The 18,367-nt window shown below is 37.1% G+C and overlaps 1 protein-coding gene across 2 annotated transcripts in view; it reads left to right on the top strand.

The window, feature by feature from the left end:
* Positions 1 to 18,367, top strand: part of LOC145674476 (uncharacterized) — a 1,412,137-nt gene that overhangs the window by 897,402 nt on the left and 496,368 nt on the right. The gene's annotated exons all lie outside the window — the stretch shown is intronic.

Genomic DNA, 18,367 nt, shown 5'->3' with positions numbered 1-18,367 from the left:
AAGTGCACTACACATGATAATTTGCACTCGAAAAGTTTCATTTTTTTTCAGCTTGATGAGATCTGTAGATCAGTATATGCTTCATCTTTGGTCTTTTCGTTAAATGCTATTGTAAATTGCTAAAGAGCAGCAAAATAAAACACCAGGTGACAAAATAAGTTTTAAAAATCGCAGTTTATATCGCAAACAAGAATATATTCATTGTATATTTGTGTCACTAATGTACCAAAAGCTTACAATAAATCTAGGGGACAGTGTAGTCTACTGGTTTGCGAATTTTCGGCGTACATCAAACTGGGAAGTCACGTGATTAAAAGACATGATGGTTACTAGATAGCTCCTGATACATCTGTTAGAGACAGGGCAACGTAGCGCGTTGGCCATATGATAGTCGCTAGGTTGGAGGTAGTTCTGGATGTCGCTAACAGATGGCTTTAAATTATCTTAGACCCACATAGGTCTGTCACACCAAGTGGTTAGTTTTTTTTAAATTAAATCTGTTAATCTACATTAAAAATTGTAAGTACTGCTAATTAATTAGCGTAACTTTTGAAGTACAAATAACCATAATACATCGAAACAATGAGGGAACAAATTCATTGAAATATCAGCATTATAAACATTAAAACCTCAAGAAAAATATGCTAATAAATACTGTGATCAAATACAACATTAAAAAAAATCATATTAGGTAAATCGTATCTTCATAGTTGGTAAAACAGTCAGGCCACACAACACGTACTTAACTTCTGATTGCACGATAACACAAGCATTTTCTTCAGGTTGTCCACATTCAAGTTGTGTTGCCTATCTGTTCAGATTCGTTTGAGGCTTAGAAGCGATCGCATTTGTCTCTGGTGCTTAGGGGCCCCACGTTTGATTATCGGCCAAGTTTGTGGTGGACAACATCGTATACGTGAGTTCTCTCGGCGTAATTCCTGTTTCCTCCAAAATTATCATTCCACTGGTTCTTCCATCAGTGACTTGCCTTAATCATCCGTCTGCCTTAAGGTTGGATTAAAGGGACAAGTTTTGCCGATAGATGTAACTAGAGTCCTCGTATCTCTCCCATATTTTGTACCTTTCACGAAAATTCACGATTTCTCTTACAAATTTCAAACTACGAACTTCAAATTTTTAGAGAAGGAACTTCATAACCTATCGAAGACAAGAATCCGTGCTGATTTTTTATTTAGAATTTTCTTCATTGTTGAAATGGCTTAATTGTTGAAATTGGGTATCCTCATCTTTAACAATATACTGTTTTAACAATGAAGAAAATTATAAATAAACAATCGGCACGGATTGTTACCTTCGATAGGTTACAAAGTTCCTTCTCTAAAACTTTGAAACATGTAGTTTGAAATTTGTAAGAGAAGTCGTGAATTTTCGTGAAAGGTAAAAAAATACATGAGAGAGATACGACGACTGTAGTGACATCTATCGACAAAACTTGTCCCTTTAAACTAACCTTAACATAACAGGCGTAATTTTCCCACATTAAACTGAAAGGTTTAATTTCATATTCTTCTTGCACGTAGTAAATAGTAGACACGCGTAAAATGGCTTCTATTTAAAACTTTTGCATAGCTGTGGCAACCCTGATATTTGTATATATCCATATATGCATGTGATAGTTCAATAAAGAAACGACCCGTATACGTATCATTAAACACTCCCCCTTCTAGGCATCCTGTTAAAGAGAGCGGGCAGTAAATGAGAAGAGACCAAATCAGCCGATCAGGAAAAAGAAAAAAAAGTGCACGAACTGTGATGTTCAAAACGCTGTAGGGATTTTTTTGTTAATAGCCGATTGAGGGCATGATGGTTTAATTGGTCTATAGCTGAATCGATTAATGGAGAGCTACGATTTTTATCCGAAGCTTTCTACCTCTCCAAAGTAATTGATCTCCCACGAAATTAACGTTGTGCTGAGAAAAAGTGTCTATATATAATTTTCTCTGTTTTCACCTCTAAATTGGTTAATTTTGAAACTTTTTTTTTTTTTTTTTGTACGTGGGACGTTCATAATCTAACACGTTCGTTCATACATTTTGATATAACATTTCTTTTCGGTTTTTAACAGTGTTAGCTCTAAAGAATGTTCATTGTTGTTTTTGTGAGAAAACTTTGTTACAGCGTAAGCCCATACACACAAGTCAACCTTATTATAACTAATTAACTAACTCAATGGCCTATGGAAACCGGAGGTTCAATGCCGCGTTCACAGAAGCTCTCCACTGACTTCTATCCTTAGCTAATTGCATCCAGTTTCTACTTTGTATTTCAATCTCTGCGAGATCCATCTTAATATTGTCCTCCCGTCTGCGCCTAGGTCTTCCTAATGGTCGTTTTCCGATTGGTCTTCCAGTCTAAACTTTGAAAGCGTTTCTACTTTCTTCCATTCTAGCTACATGACCCTCCCACCTAAGCCTCCTAGACTTGACGACCCTAACAATGTTGGGTAAACCGTATAAATTATGTAGTTCCTCGTTATGAAGTTTCCGCCATTCCCCATTCCCGTTCCTCTTGGGTCCGAATATTCGTGTAAGGATCTTGCTCTCAAATACATTGTCTATGTTCTTCCCTCAGAGTAAGCGACCATGTTTCGCGACCATACAGAACAACAGGCATGATTATCGTTTTGTATATTTTAAGTTTCAAATTTCTCGACAGAATTCGCGACGACCTTATTATTCTCAAGAATAACCCCAAGAATAGTATGACCCCTAACGCTATCTGTTAGCGACCGGCTGAACTGAGACTAGCCTCATGGCGAACACGTGGTCAACGCGTTGTGTTACCGTGTCTCTAACAGACGCATTAAGAGCTTTCTGGACATAGTGGCCGTCACTTATTTTATTCACACGACTTCCCAGTTTGCATCACGTCAAACGCGGACAATTGGGAAGCACCGAATCATCGGGAATCGAATCGAACCCGCAACCACACGGATGAGAGTCCAACGCTCTAATCACTTAGAGTACGGTTAGACTCAACTTCCAATTGTAGTCATTATTTGACTCTTGGGTACTTTCGGAGAACCGTTTTTTTTTTATTTAAAAGAAAAAAGTGCGCACCTTAAAATTCTAACTGATTATTACTATAATAACAGTATGTCAGAGTCACCAAAACCTTGTGGAACACACGTCTTAGCAATTAGAGCATGGTAAATCATCATCGTACACGGTACTTCAACATTTTAAAAAGGTATCCTCCAGTTTAATGTTATCGCTGTAATAGTATCGAACGAAATTATACCACTAATCTCACACTTCTTCCAGTGCATCAGAAAGGAAATTTACGCTTTATCTTTACAGAGTACCATTCCAGTAATATGCTGCTGTTGCTTAGTACTCCCCTTCCCTTTCTTGAGTAAACTTTACACTTGATTACAATATTTTCGCAGTTAATGATAAACATTCTTAATCTTGGTTCGAAAGACCTGTTTGATCACGTGCAGGAATATATGTAATACGAATCGCATGTTAAACTAAATCCACACATATATGGCCTGAAAAGTTGAACTTCAAAGAAACAGATCATATATAGTCCCTCCTTCCATATAAGTAAAAATACATTCTGTGTGAAACAAAAAGAAATCAAATGAACAAAGCAACCTTTAAACTCCTATCATTGAAGACCTTCAAACTTAATAAAACTGTCAGCTTGGCGGGAATGCATTTCTTGTTAAATAAAGTCAGCATTTTATTGCATCAGCATCCGTAGACAAGAAGTTCGCTGTGAGCGGTGCAGACGTTGGAAATTTTCATAATCGAATGGCACTGAGTAGCAACATTTTCTATCAAAATATCGCACTATAAAGAAAGAAAGAAAATGTAACTGTTTGCACTTTCGTCACGACTAGAAATTTGAGACAAATTTCTCTTTTTTGTCTTAAGATTCTGCAAAATGAATGAGTTTAAATCAACGGAAACTTATTTTAACTTTCTGGTAAAAAAGCCGATTCTTATTTACAATGTTCTGCCATCACCAATTGCTGGTTATGAGTGCAAAAATGTAAGTGCAAGCTCGTTAACTTTATCGCCACATATGCTTCAATGAATAGGCATTCTTCGGCTTCCGAGTATTAAGTATGCTGGTCGTATGCAACACTCAGTACTGAGTTGTATAATTGGTTGCATATTATCAGAAATGAGTATTGTTTATCTATAAAGATAACCAAGAAAGTTCCGTCGCTTTTTCACTCACCACCTTCGAACATCGATATGTCACCTACGACGTACCTCGAAGATCAAAAATAGTCCCCATCAGCATCGACAACCTTCTGCCAACGTTCTGGAAGGCCATGGCTTCCATCGAGGTAGAACTTTGTGGACCATGAAACGAAGAATGTATCAAGTACATTTTACACCTCTACTAGGGATTTGAATTGGCATCCTCTGAGGTGATTCTCCAAGGAATGGAAGAGGTGATAATCGGACGGTGCAATGTCCGGAGAGTATGGTGAATGCCATACTGTTTCCCATCCAAGGAGTAGAATGGTGTTCCGGATCATCCAATCCACGTGAGGCTTAGCGTTGTCCTGTACAGGAGGACCACTTTGCAATTCAGAAGTACTGGCTCCAGAATTTTGAATTTTTCTTGAACACGGGTCAACTGCTGACAGTACACTGTTGCATTCATGCTCTGACCATTTGGTAGCAGTTCCAGATGCACAATTCCACGAGCAGTCCACCAAACACAGAGGAAGATCTCGTGCAGTGCTGGTTTCGGCTGTTTTGGAACCGGTTCATGGGATACTAACCAATGATGACGGCGCCGTGGAACTTCGTACAGGACTTACTTCTCATCACATGTCAATACCCTGTCCAGAAATGGCTCCTTCCTCAGACGTGACAGCAAAGAAACACAGGTTTCTGCTTGCGTTGCCTTCTGTCACGAAGTCAAATCATGAGGGACCCATCGACCCAACTTTAGTGCATCCCAAGTAGTGTATTGGAGGTAGTGTTGTAAAAAAAAAAAAAAAAAAGTTTTTTTTCTGTGAAGTTTTATTGAAAAAAACATCGTTCTTTTTCACGTTTCGTTTTTCAAATGTCTGTTTTTTTTTCTGGCAACTATTATCTATTGATTTATTGAAATAATCAACAGAACTTGAGTCGAAGCCCTCGTAACTTACAAATCGTTTGTTTCTTTCTCCTATACGAGCAAAAGTGTGATTATTCCTTTCGGATCCAGGTCATTTTTTGCGTTTTCCTACATTTTCAGTTAGTGACTTAATGCTCAAAAAACATTTATTTGATTGATATGGTTAAGGCCTTGTTTTCTAGAAAATGGATGTGGCTATTTTTTGTTGTAAGTTACATTGTACTCTTGCCAGTGGGAAATTATTGAGGGAAATGTAGGGGTGAAAATTTACAAAAAAAAATCCCCAACCGAATTTCAAAATTTTGTGTATCTAGCACCACTGCTGCCATATGGGTTCAAGTCACCTAAAAATTCTTTGGTGTGTTAAAAAGGTACAGTGAAATCCTGAAGTCACTCGCTTCCATTCAAAGAGGGAAAGAAAAAATTCTGTCATCATACACATGAAATTTTGACACTTTTTACGCCTCAGAAGCAAAAATCAACAGATATGCCGAGACTACAACTTCTCTAATTACCCTATTGAAACTTTTTATGGTGCGTTGTGTAGGGAAAGGAGGAAGCTTTCAGGTAGTGTACGTTTGTTTCAATGTAGGCAGCAAGAGGGAAATAATAGAGGGAAAAATGGAAAATTTCCGAATTTTTCACCTAAAATTGAGAATTAATTGTTTTGGCTGGAAAAACTGCCATCAGACAGACGAAAACTATCTGAAAATAAACATTAGTAGTCCAAAAATATATCCTACAAGTATCATGGCGATATCTAACAAAGTAAGCATGAAATTGTTTAAAAAAATAGCTCAATCTATCTCAGAAATTCACCATTTTCTTACCATTTCCAGAACATGGTTTATTATAAACCTCAACTGTACTTCCCCTAATTATTCAAATGGAACTTTTTATAGTGCGCTGTGTAGGATAAGGAGGCGGCTTTTATACACTGGTAGTTTGTTTGAGTGTAGCGAACAAGAGGGAAATAATAGAAACAAAAAACAGATTTTTTTTCCAAAATTTCCCTCTAAAATCTGGAATTAAAATTTTCTGTGGCTGGTAACACTGCTATAAGACACACACAAACTATCTTAAAATAAGTTTTGGTATCCCTCTAATATGTCCTTCAAGTATTGTGACGATATCTAATAAAGTAAGCATGTCAATAAAAAAATCTCTCATTCTACCTTTAAAAAATCACAGTTATCTTTCAAATTAGAGAACAAGGTCTACTGTAAACCTCAACTGTACTTCCCCTAATTATCCTATTGAAACTTTATATAGTGCGTTGCGTAGAGCAAAAACAAGACTTCCAGATACTGGTACGTTTGTTCCGATGTATCCAACAAGAGGGAAATAATAGAGACAAAACAGATAATTTTCCCAAAATTTCACCCTAAAATCTGGAATTAAAACTTTATGTAGCTGGCAACACTGCTACCAGACAGACGCAAACTATCTTAAATTAAACATTGGTACACCACTAATATACCCTACAAGTATCATGGTGATATTTAAGAAGCAAAGCTTTTAATTACCAAAAATATATTACGTTAAGGGGATAGACTACTACATATTTTTGAAAAGCTAACAAATTTTCTTTTGCCCGTTTTTCGTAAGTGAAAAGAGGTAATGAAATGTAACTTACCACAATAATGGATAATGTTATTCTACACCCGAAAATACTAATCGGAAGAATTATCAGTGTTGTCATTCATAGGAATTACAGTGTATCTAAAATTTGAATTACCCCAAAATCAAGGTTAAGGCAGCGGCTAGGAAAACGAACTTAACGGTAGTTGATTACTTATCTAGTTGTCTTGGTTCCTCGTTCACTACTTTTTAAGTAATGTTTGTATTTATTTTGTAATAACTTACAGACGTTATTACAAAATGAACAAGTTATTTCTTTAGCTTTATCCCCACAAATGCTTCAACGAATAGAATTATGTTTTTTTTTTTTTTTTTTTGCCTTCCGTGTATGAAGTATGCAGATGGTATGCAACACTCAGCATTGAGCTGTGTAGTTGGTTGCATATTATCCGAAATGTGTAATGTTTATTACCTAGGCTTGCTTTAGGATTAGGAATTAGATTTCTGGGCTCTCGGCATCTGTTTTCTGTTAGCCCATCAATGAGAGTTGACGTCCCTCGTCGATCAAACTGCCCAGGAAATTTGAGAGGAAGAAAGGAATAAGATGGAAGGAAGCGCCCTGGGACTATTGTAAGATATCACCCCGGCATTTGCCTGGTGTGAATAAGGAATAAGCAAGAAAAACTTCACTCAGTGTAGCTGTTAAATCCTTTCAACTGAGTGCCCCACTGGAAATTGAAGCCAGGACCGCCCGCACCAAAAGCGAAAGTGTTAGTGAGTACTCTGCGCGGGGCCACTTACGAAGTTTCTGTATCACTACTTAAATGTCTGTCTTTTTTGTTAAAAATCCTTGTGTATGATAACACGATGCTGTACAAATTTGAAGCATAATATACTGCTGATCAATAATTTTCAACGATAGTGAAAAAAATGGACTATTACCAAGGAAATAATGACTTTACGTAACCACGTTTCCTATTAATAGTGCAGCTTTTTGGTGCTCCTTATTCCTTTGTAGACCTTACAAAGTTAAGAACTATACAAAATTTACTGTTTTTCTTTTGCTTGTTTTTCATAAGTGAAAGAAGATAATAAAATGCAACTTACCGCAATCATAGATAATGTTATTCTGCAACAGAAAATATGAAACTGAAGAATTTTCAGTGTTGCCATCCATAGAAACTACCCTGTTGCCAGAATAAAATTTCCTCCAAGATCTAAGTTAAGGCAGCAACTGGAGGGACGAACTCAACTGCATTTGTTTTCATGTCCTGTGAACTTTTTAAATAATAGTTTTATCTAGTTTATAATAAACAAAATAGTTTTAACATACAGTTATTAAAATTAAATAATAATGTTATTTAAAAAAAGTAGTTCACAGGATACCAAAACACCATGATACGTAATCAGATGTAATTGAATTCATTCCTCTAGTTGCTGCCTTAACTTAGATTTTGGGGAAAATATTATTCTGGCAACACTGTAATTTCTATGGATGACAACACTGAAAGTTCTTCAGTTTGATATTTTCTGTTGTAAAATAACATTGTCTATGATTGTGGTAAGTTGCATTATTATCTCCTTTCACTTACGAAAAACAAGCAAAGGAAAAATGGTAAATTTTGTATTACTTTTTAGTATGGCAGACACTTGATGTCCCTGTTGTTACCGTACGTACAACAAATTAGTCTCGCACCGTACGTGAAAGTGCCATGCCTTACTTCTGAAGGGAACAGAATAATAATAAAAAAATACCTGGATTATTCTCTAAACTAATGATTTAGTTTGCCTTTGGTCAAACTTTGGATATTCATCTCTGGAATTTGACAAAATTATTCCGAATATTATTGTTCGGTATAAAATACATTGAAAACATAGAGGATGCGTTCTGCCAGCTGTTTGTGACTAGTGATCCTTTACATTCACCTAAAGTAAGCCTAAATTCATCATTGTCTGCAGTGTTTCTCGTAAACGCCAGGAACCGATTTGAATGAAATTGCAGATGGTACAGTGTGTCATAAGGTATGCTTCTCACGAGGGATAGCAACCTCTTCCTGCGAAATACCTTGAAATGAAACACTTCATTTAACACGATTAGGAAAGTAACAAAATGACATTGAGATTTGAAAAAGAAATATAATTTGTTGAAAAAAGAATGACATTCTGAAAATTTGAATAGAAACTACAAACTACGGCAAGCATTTGTAAGCCACTTACAAGAACTAACTTGTCTATGTTAATAGCGTACGCGCCTTTGGTGTGGGAGACCAGGGTTTGATTCCCAGTAGGAACTCATGTTGTTCGGATCCCACATTAAGGTACAGGTTCACGTTTTGTATAGCCTCGCGGCTGGAGAGGAATGCTGAACCCAAGTCGAAGCCTAAGAACTAACTTTTGGGTTGCAGCAGATGCGAGAAAGGATGAACATAATATTTTTACAAGTAGTTAAATTTGGTCATACAAACGAAAATCGCACATTAGGAAAATAATGTGAACGTACGGATAAACAAAGATACTGAAATTACCGATTATGCTATAATTCTTAGAAGTATACGAACTGCTAAAGATTTGCGCCCTAGAAGTGTGAAATATTAGTCAAAATTCTTTTAGAAGCTCACTGAATACCATGACGATTTAAGAGTTATTAATATGTCTGTAGAGTTACACGAGTCGAACTATTTCCAATCTCATTTCTTTGTTTGTTTGCTTGTTTATTCAAGTTTAGCGTTCCTTTTCGGCAGCGAGGCTATATGAGACGTGAACCTACGGCTTAACGTAGAATCCGAAACACATGCGTTCCCGCCCGGAATCGAATCCTGGTCTCCCATGCCAAAGACGTGTACGCTAATGGCTTAGGCATGAGGGAGCTCGATGAAATTAAGTTTTTGTGCTCTTCCATTGGGAGTTAAACTCTTGATTAGGCGCAGGCGCACATGTGCTAACCAGTAGACCACCGTGGAGATATACCTATATTTTAAAGTGGAGTTCAAAGCATTGTGATCATTTTAATGCTCTTTCACCGGGAATCTAACCCGGATCCTGTACATCAAAGGCACGCACCCTTCTTAATCTTCCATACAAATCACACCGGTATTTCTAATTTTTAAGAAATGTTGCGAAGAATGTATTGAGAAATAGTTTCTATTAATCTAGCATGCACTTCTCAGTTAGGGATGCGCACGAGACGAGTCGGGACAGAATTTTCCTGACAAAATTCGAGTCGAGACACGGCTCTTTCAATAGAGAAATATACATTTTTCGAGTCAAGACATCACTTTTACAGCACATTTTCGAGACAAGACAGCCATAAATCTTGTCTCGTGCGCATCCCTATTGTCAGTGTCCACCGTAACCAGAACATCATATTAAATTAACATGCGAATTTAGATAGAAGTGAATATTATTGCCTTTTCCATTGACATTTAACAGATTGTTGAATGAAACATTTCGATTGTCTCGATTTGCTCAACTGGTTTCCAATGGTCTGGAATTACGCCTAGCTCTAACAGGAGAGTACCCACGGATCGCCCAACTTCGTAACTTGGTATATATAGTTGTACAGTCGGCGACAAAAGTTCTTCCTGTTTGATGAAATTAGTTTCGTAAACTACTTCCGAATGGAAGAGCAATTGGAGTACAGTTTTCAGTAAATTAAAAAGAATTTCTAATTTTCTGTACGTTCCAGCCTTGAAACTCGGTGAAATGATCGGTGTACGTTCTACTGTTATTCCAAAAATAAATTTTACAAACGGAAAGGACATTTGTCGCTGACTCTACACTTCCTTAATAAAACTATACTTGTTTTGGTCCTTGATTCGATCCTACCTCGCGCCAAGTGAACTTTGTGGTGGACAAACACCGTGTGAGTGGGTTTTCTCGCGGTACTCTCGTTTACTTCCACTTTGATCATTCCACCATTTCATTTCTCATCATCACCGTCTCCTTTAGCCTAACCGGCATAATCGTGGGACGTTAAACTGAAATATTTCAGTTTTATACTTATTTAGTATAGAAACGATTGATGCAACTTGAAAATTTTGATCTTATAATTCATTTGTACTCCTTTTTTCCTTATAAGGTAATCCAGTTCTTTAATTTTTGAGACTATACCTAGGTAGATGGCAATGCTTGACAATTACTTATCTTCTTTTTTGTTCGGTTGTAGAATAATACAGGTTCAATATTACATACACATAGGTCTTGCAGTATTGGATCCCCCTTCCCAAATTTATGACCTCTCCCAATAAAAAAAAAATAATCTGGGTGTGCCCTGAGCTCTAGTAATATTTCTTATTCATAGACCCAGTGGGGTCCAACTGATGAAACTATGGTTAAATTTTAGCGTGATTTATAAATTATCTATCTAACAGCATAAGAATTATTTATATTCAAAGTGATGCCATTCTTTAAGGCCTTGTTACGTTAAAACAATGTGTCTAGATTTTTCTAAACGTAACAAGATGTGTCTAGATTTGGCTATCTGTTGCGCGCGTAAATAATTTGTTTGTCGTTGCCTTTGTACTTTTAGTAAAAACCTGGCAGCATCTGTTTTTGCACTGTTTGACGGTGAAGGACGTGCTCATCTAAGTGCAAAAGAATCGTTTAATTCTCAGAAAAATAAATTATTAACATTATAAAATAAAATTGTAGTGACTCTAGGTAAGAATTATACCTAGTACTAAGGGAATGTGGTATTGCATTATCCTGTAGTAATTATACAAGGGAAATAAAAGTAACTTGTATAGTTTAAAATGTTGAAATTATATGTTGGTTCCCAGGTTGGGCTTCACGATTGTCATAGACTGTGTGAATCACCGTAAATCACTACTGCATCTTTGCATGTTTTTGTGATTGTATGAAAATTAGCCACCTAGCGATGCGGATTCTTCTTCCCCGGGAGATAATGACCTGTCCGCTTTCAATGTCATAATAACAAAAAAATGACTAACTCGTTCTTTTTTTTGTTTCGGAAAGAAGACATACTTAAATACCGAGATATTAACCTAGATAACAATATGAAAGGGAGAGAAAAAAGCAAGGGCACCCGTCAGCTCCAGTAACGCTCTTTTATCTTGTTCTGAAGACAAGCAAAATAGGTGTAACGATCTTTCCTGGTATTTCAAAGGGCCTTGACCCCGTTCAAGCCATTACCCTTGTTTCGAACACGCGATTACCGTGCAATGCACTTGAAGCACTTGGAAATGTAACTATATCGCTCAGACGCTAAAATCATCCAGAGGTGGTAGGTCCAAATCTTCAACCCGCCGAAAGTTCGAAGTTCCTATTGGTTATACATGTGTTTATTTATATTTGAGTGTATGTTTCTTCTCTCTCTCTCTTTTTTTTTTTTTAAATGTGAGAAGTAGCAATTGGAAGGTTGCTGTGAATCATAAAAGCACACACTCGCATTTTTTTTCCTTAAGAAAGAAAAAAGTTCCTACATACACACACATGAATAATTATTTGCTTTCCTCAGCACAAGATAAACAATCTGACTGTACTGTAATTTAACGCTTGTGGCGGATTGCACTTTTTCTCTTTTGATCATTATTTGCAAACGCATTAAAATGAAGAGTGCAAACTGTATTCGGCGGGCTCAGATTACAAAGAACTGGGCGGGGGAGCTAAGAAGGCTAGAGCCCCCGAAATAATTAATTCTGTAGAATCAGGTGTAACGTCTTTCACGAATGACTTGTAATGGTTACCACGCTGAAGAAAATGTTTAATTATTTTGGTATGTAGCGATGCGTAGAGGACAGCTGTCTAATGGGATATTGTTGTAATAAATCCCACAAAAGGAAAACGCGGTAATTTATAATCCACTAACGAGGTTATCCTTTTTGCTAGAATTCTGTAATTTGCGATCCGTGTAATTTCTAACTCACTAAGGATTTAAATGATTTCACAATTGATAAAATGTGATTACTTTTCTTATTTTTTTCTATTGTTTCGGAACTTAGTGATAAACTGAAAATAACAATAGTTCTAGTTCGATGCCACGGGATTGTATACCTTAAGCTTTCTTCACTTCTCTACATAATCACTACCTTCATTTAACCATTGAACTCCGAAGGATGCAACTGCAGCGTCCAGGTTTGAAACTTTAATAGCTCAACCCCTAATTAAGGTAGAAAGATAATTTTAATATCAGTGTGTTTTCGAAGGATGAAACTTGACGTTAATATGCATTATATGTATGTGGGAGTACCACGTCGGAGAAAGGAAGGGTAAACATCATGTTCCTTATTTTTGTTCTTTTTGCATCAGTTTTTTTTTGGGGGGAGGCATTTTTCCCCCTTTGCGGTACAGTCATAAAAATTGGTATATGAAACAATGCAGTAGTCCACTACAGGCTAATACCCTGCAAAAGTACTTGTTGCTTATGTGGAGGGAGTAGAGAAGGGGCCAAATTTGATTTTTTTTCTCAGTTGTTTTATGTAAACTACATGGACAGTAATGAAAAAATGATGTGCATATAACGTGGTACTAGAACGAACAACGTTAATGTGTGCAACAGCCCTTCGAAAATGATACACATGACATTTCTATAGAAATTTTGTTCTGAATTTTTTATCTCGTTTTGTATTTCAGCAATGGCTTTTACTTTTTTTATATTGTTGTTACAAGTGTATTGCCTACACATTAACTTCATTTTGTTAGCGTAGAGTAACCCTAAGGGTTGCCAGGGTCCAACTTTGTATTTTTATATATATTTTTTCCAATTTCATGTTTCTTCTACGAGTAGGGCAGGAATTACAGAAGTGATACATCATTCGAACCAGTGTTCTATAAGCCTTCCAGGTATGTATTAGTCATTTCCCTGTGATAATTAGGGGGGTCACAAGGACCCATAACATGAGAGTCTACGATTTCGTTCAAGTCCCTGCCCGGTATATAAAGGTTAAACATTTGTTGCATCTATTCACGAGCTTCAGAATTTCCACGTTATACTCTTCTGTCACCAGTTCATTAACGCAAGTGGTCACTGCATTTTCCCACTCTTCCTCACTTTCAAAACGTTTACCGCCCAGAAACTCATTCAACTTAAGAAAAAAGTGGAAATAGCTTTGAGCAAGGTCCGTACTATAAGGCGGATGATCAAAAATTTTCCATCCGCATTGATCCAGTAATTGATCCATACGTTGTCAAGTAAGTAATGAAATAGTTATTTATGAAATATGAACAAAATTACATAAGTCTTAAGAAAGTGGCTCGCAAAAGAACTCATCTCAAAAGTAAACTAGTCCTTGAGAATATATTCAGAACATATGAGTTATGTTGTATTATCAGGTTACTAACGAAAAATGTATTTACGGTAATATGAACAAAATTGTGAGAGTTATTTTTTAGATAAATCGTTCTAAATGATCTGATCCTGAGTAAACTATCCCTTCTCGATTTTTTTTTCAGAGAAACAACATATACTACAGTATAGAATTATTAATGAAATAATGTTAGAGCCGTTTTCGAGAAAATAGCAATTTTGAATTTTCACCCTTCAGTAAACTACCCTTAATTTTCGACGTATGATTAAAATTCGAAAACCGCCCCTAGATAATTTTATGAAAACTTTAACTTGAAAATTTGGTGCAGAGGCGTTGGACGGCACAGGTTCATTGCGAGTGAAGACCTTTACATCGGGACGAAAGAACGGACTGGCAGACATCGAAATATCACTTTTTGCGGTTGTATGGGCCAGGAAACCTGTAAATACTTTAAAATCTCTAATTCGATTTTACTCACGATCACTATACCTTCTCCTCCCCTATCGTCGTTTGGAAGAAAATTAGTTCTCAACCATAGGAAGAACTCTATGCTTTCAGCCTTGCTAAAGCAAATGTCTTGATGAGGGGCAAAAATTTAAAAACAAATGCTTTCCCTTTCATTGTATTCAGCACGTTAAAATTTAACCACTTGGCACAACAGTCCTTTTGTGGACCTGAGCCGCTCCAACTCCATCTGTTAGCGACTGGGTGAACTAATTTCAGGCTAGCAACGAACACGTGGCCAGCGCGCTGCATCACCCTGTCTCCAGCAGGCGTATCAGGTCCTTTTTAGACTGTGGCCCTCATGGCTTTTACTAATGACTCCTCAATTTTCCTCGCGCCACTGGGTGGACGCCGAAAATTGGGAACCACCATGGGCGTGAATCCGTTGATCTAAGCACTAAACTACGGTGTCCATAACGTCAAAATATTTCTCATGTAAATTATCACAGATCACTGCATTGATTTGACACAAAAATGTACTTAACCCTTCTGGCCTTCATAAGGTTTTCCTCTTTTGACAAAGTCGTATACTTTTTTTACTGTCCAGTTTTCTACTTTTTTTGAAAAAAAAAAATAACAGTATTCAGGCCAGTATCTTTAAAAAATAATGGGATATGCTTTCCTGCCTGAGTGCGGGGGCGTGTTGCCAAATTATACCCTATATATATTAATATATATATATAAAATAAAGAGTTTGAGTTGTCCACCTGTCTGTCTGTCTGTCTTTGTGCGGCCTGAGGACCAGACGAGTGGACCGAGAGTTACCAAATTTTGGTCACGGGTACTTCGGTTCAGGCTCCAGACAAAGACGAAGCGTTTTTTTATTTAAAAAAAAAATCGAACAAGCGGGCATCAGGGGGGCGTTTACCGGGACATGTAAACGTAATAGGAAATGATTGATATTACTGTCGAATTCATACTTTTCGCGGTCGTTGAGATCAATGGTGAAACTCCTATCGCATTAACTTCCAAATTCACCCCATTCGGCTGCCGGCCGGGGGTCAGTAGCGGGAAATACGGGGACATGTAAAAGATAAAAATGACCGATATTAGTGTCAAATCCATTTTATTCGTTGTCTCTGAAATCAGTGGTGATACTTCCACAGGCATTGACTTCAAAATACATCCCCCATCGGCTGGGGATCAGAGGTGTTTTTTTTATTATTTATTCGAATCAGGGGGTCTCAGCGGACGTTTACCGGGATATGTAAAAGTAGTAGAAAATGGCCGATATTAGTGTCGAATTCATAGTTTTCACGGTCGCTGCGATCGATGGTGAAACTGCTATTGCATTAACTTCCAAATTCACCCTATTCGGCTGCGGACCGGAAATAACTGGGTGGAGGGGGATACCGAGACGTGAAAAAATAATCCGAAATGACCAATTATATAGTTTTGGCGGTCGCTGAAATGAATGGTGATACTCCCACAGGCGTTTTCTTCTAAATACATCCTCCATGCAAAGAATGGGTATATTTAGCTAGTATATAATATATGGGAACTTTCTTGTCGAGAAATTTTCAAAATTTTCATCCCTTATTTTTTTTAAATTTTTATTTATTTATTTATTTATTTATTTATTTATTTATTTTTTTGCGAGTATTTAAACTGTATTCATACCAAGGGAAAGGGAATTCTATTGCAATTTATGTCAAGTCATTTTTGTACTTTAATTAGGAGTTTAGTTACGTCCATTTTGGTACACAATTTTGCCAGAAGTGTTAAATACATTTTTCTGCCTAACGAATGGCACTTAAGTTGCGAATATTTGCATGAACAGTGATTTTGACACAGTGACTAAAATCAATGAGATTACATAAAATTTATGTTCAACGCTGTACGGTTATGCTCTTTAGGTTAAATGAGACGGATAATTAATTAAAATGAATGATTGTTATTTTTTTGTACTCACCCACCGGGAATTGAACCCCGCGACTCGTGAACAAACGGAGCACGCAATAAAATCAAAGAAAAAAAATAAGCTTTTTTTTTCGCATCAGAACGTTTGATTGTTAGTCTTGATTTATCTCCCCTTTGTGTATAGGGAATTTTTTCATCTCCCCTTTAGACCCCTTGGAACTTCATATCTTTATATATATGAATTTTAGACAATTTTCTGTTGGTTAGCTTCCAGAAACTACAATCGTGCCAAATGTCAACTTTCCACGTCAACCGGAAGAACCCCTTTATTTGTTCAGTTTATGTAGTTTCGTATATAGTTAGGATTTTATTTTTCTACAGTTGTTGTCAATAAACTTACTGCCTGATAATTGAAAATTCGAAATGGTAGTACCTCTAATAATCATTTTTGATGTTGAAAATCTAGTTTGATTGCCAGTGGGAATATATTACATTTGTTTCTGATCGCGTGTTAACTGTATATACAAAGATCATATAACTTTTGTGCACAAGTGACCACATTCGGAGAACCGAATATTGTACATCTATGCTTCTGGATATCCTGAATTTTTCCATCTTTTCATTCTTTCATTTCCCCAAATAGACGGGTTACTTCTAAATTTAGAGTTCTTCCACTTCCCATTTTTACCGATTACTGTCATATCCGGCACTCAGCTTTGTTTTAAAGTCACTCGTTGAGTTTCCCATTCTTTAGATTTCAGCAATTCTTGCGAGAGCATTAATTCTTATCTGGATCGATCGTTGAGCGAAAGCAATTTGTCCAACTCCAATGAATTGTAGTCGTTGAAGTTAAAAGTAATTTTCTTGTGCAGTACTTTGTTTCCGTTTATTAGGATTTATTGTCTGCTCACTTCTCACTGTGCTTTCTGCAATATTCCAATGTTGCCAACCACTGAAGTTTTTTCCTGGTAAATACATCACGTTTTGATAGTATTAAAGGAGGCAGATTGATTTTTAACGTTTCAGGTTTCTCCCTAATCTGGTAATAGTTCCGATAATAAAAGACTGAAAATTTAAATGGATACAACGAACACCACTAACGACGTCTACGGTGTTACCACATGTGTGATAGATTGTGTGTTGAAGCATAGTGTCCCTTTCCAGCGGCGAGGCTATATGAGATCTGGACCTGCAGTTTAAAGTAGAATCCAAACAATCGGAAACCGTTCAATGCTCTTCCACCAGGAATCGAACGCAGGAGCACGTGCACCAACGGTAACGCGATTGCCACTAGACCAAAATGGGTAGGGCACATGTGAGTAGTATGGGCGACAGCTGAGGCAAATTTGGACTTTGACTCCTGTGCCCTGTGTACAGGGGTCCATTTTCTTTCATAAGACAGGTACATTGGTGAACCCCTTTGAAAATTTGGGAGGAATACCTCAACCCACTCCTTAAATTTTGGAAATTGCAATTTGCAAAATGTAAGGAGGTTGGTCCTACGTATCCCTGCCAAAATATAGGTGTGGGCCAAGATAACCCTGCCAAAATGTAGAGGGGGTGGTGTTATGTATCCGTAGGTTATTGACCTGGGCGCCCTGGCGCCACACTACAGGGGCGCAAAGTTTGCCTCAGCTGGCCCACATACTACTCATATGCGGAAAACTAGAACGTGTGAGACTACGAAGAAAATTAAAAGAAAAAAACACACTCTCAAAAAGTGTCATCGATCAAACGATTACATTTGCCACGTACAAAGTACAATTATAGCGAAACACTTGAACAACACTTATTGTCTCTGCAAACAGTCGCATTCATTGCGCCTTTTCTGACGCCGACGCCGTTTTTCCTTTCGACGATACTAGCGCCGTCACCGCTAGTCCTATCAGTATGAAAATTTGCTGAGCATAACTTTGAGTTTACTTTAAACTGCATGTTTTTTTCCCGAGTCTTTCACTATATTAAAACCTACCACTCGAGTCTCTCACTACTCTTAAAAACAGTCATCCCCATTACGAACACCCTGTATATTTCGTTTTGTTCATATC

This window comes from Thermobia domestica, chromosome 17 (assembly GCF_964235325.1).
Source record: "Thermobia domestica chromosome 17, izTheDome1.hap1.1, whole genome shotgun sequence".
Classification (NCBI taxonomy): domain Eukaryota; kingdom Metazoa; phylum Arthropoda; class Insecta; order Zygentoma; family Lepismatidae; genus Thermobia; species Thermobia domestica.
This window is presented reverse-complemented; position numbering and strand designations above follow the sequence as displayed.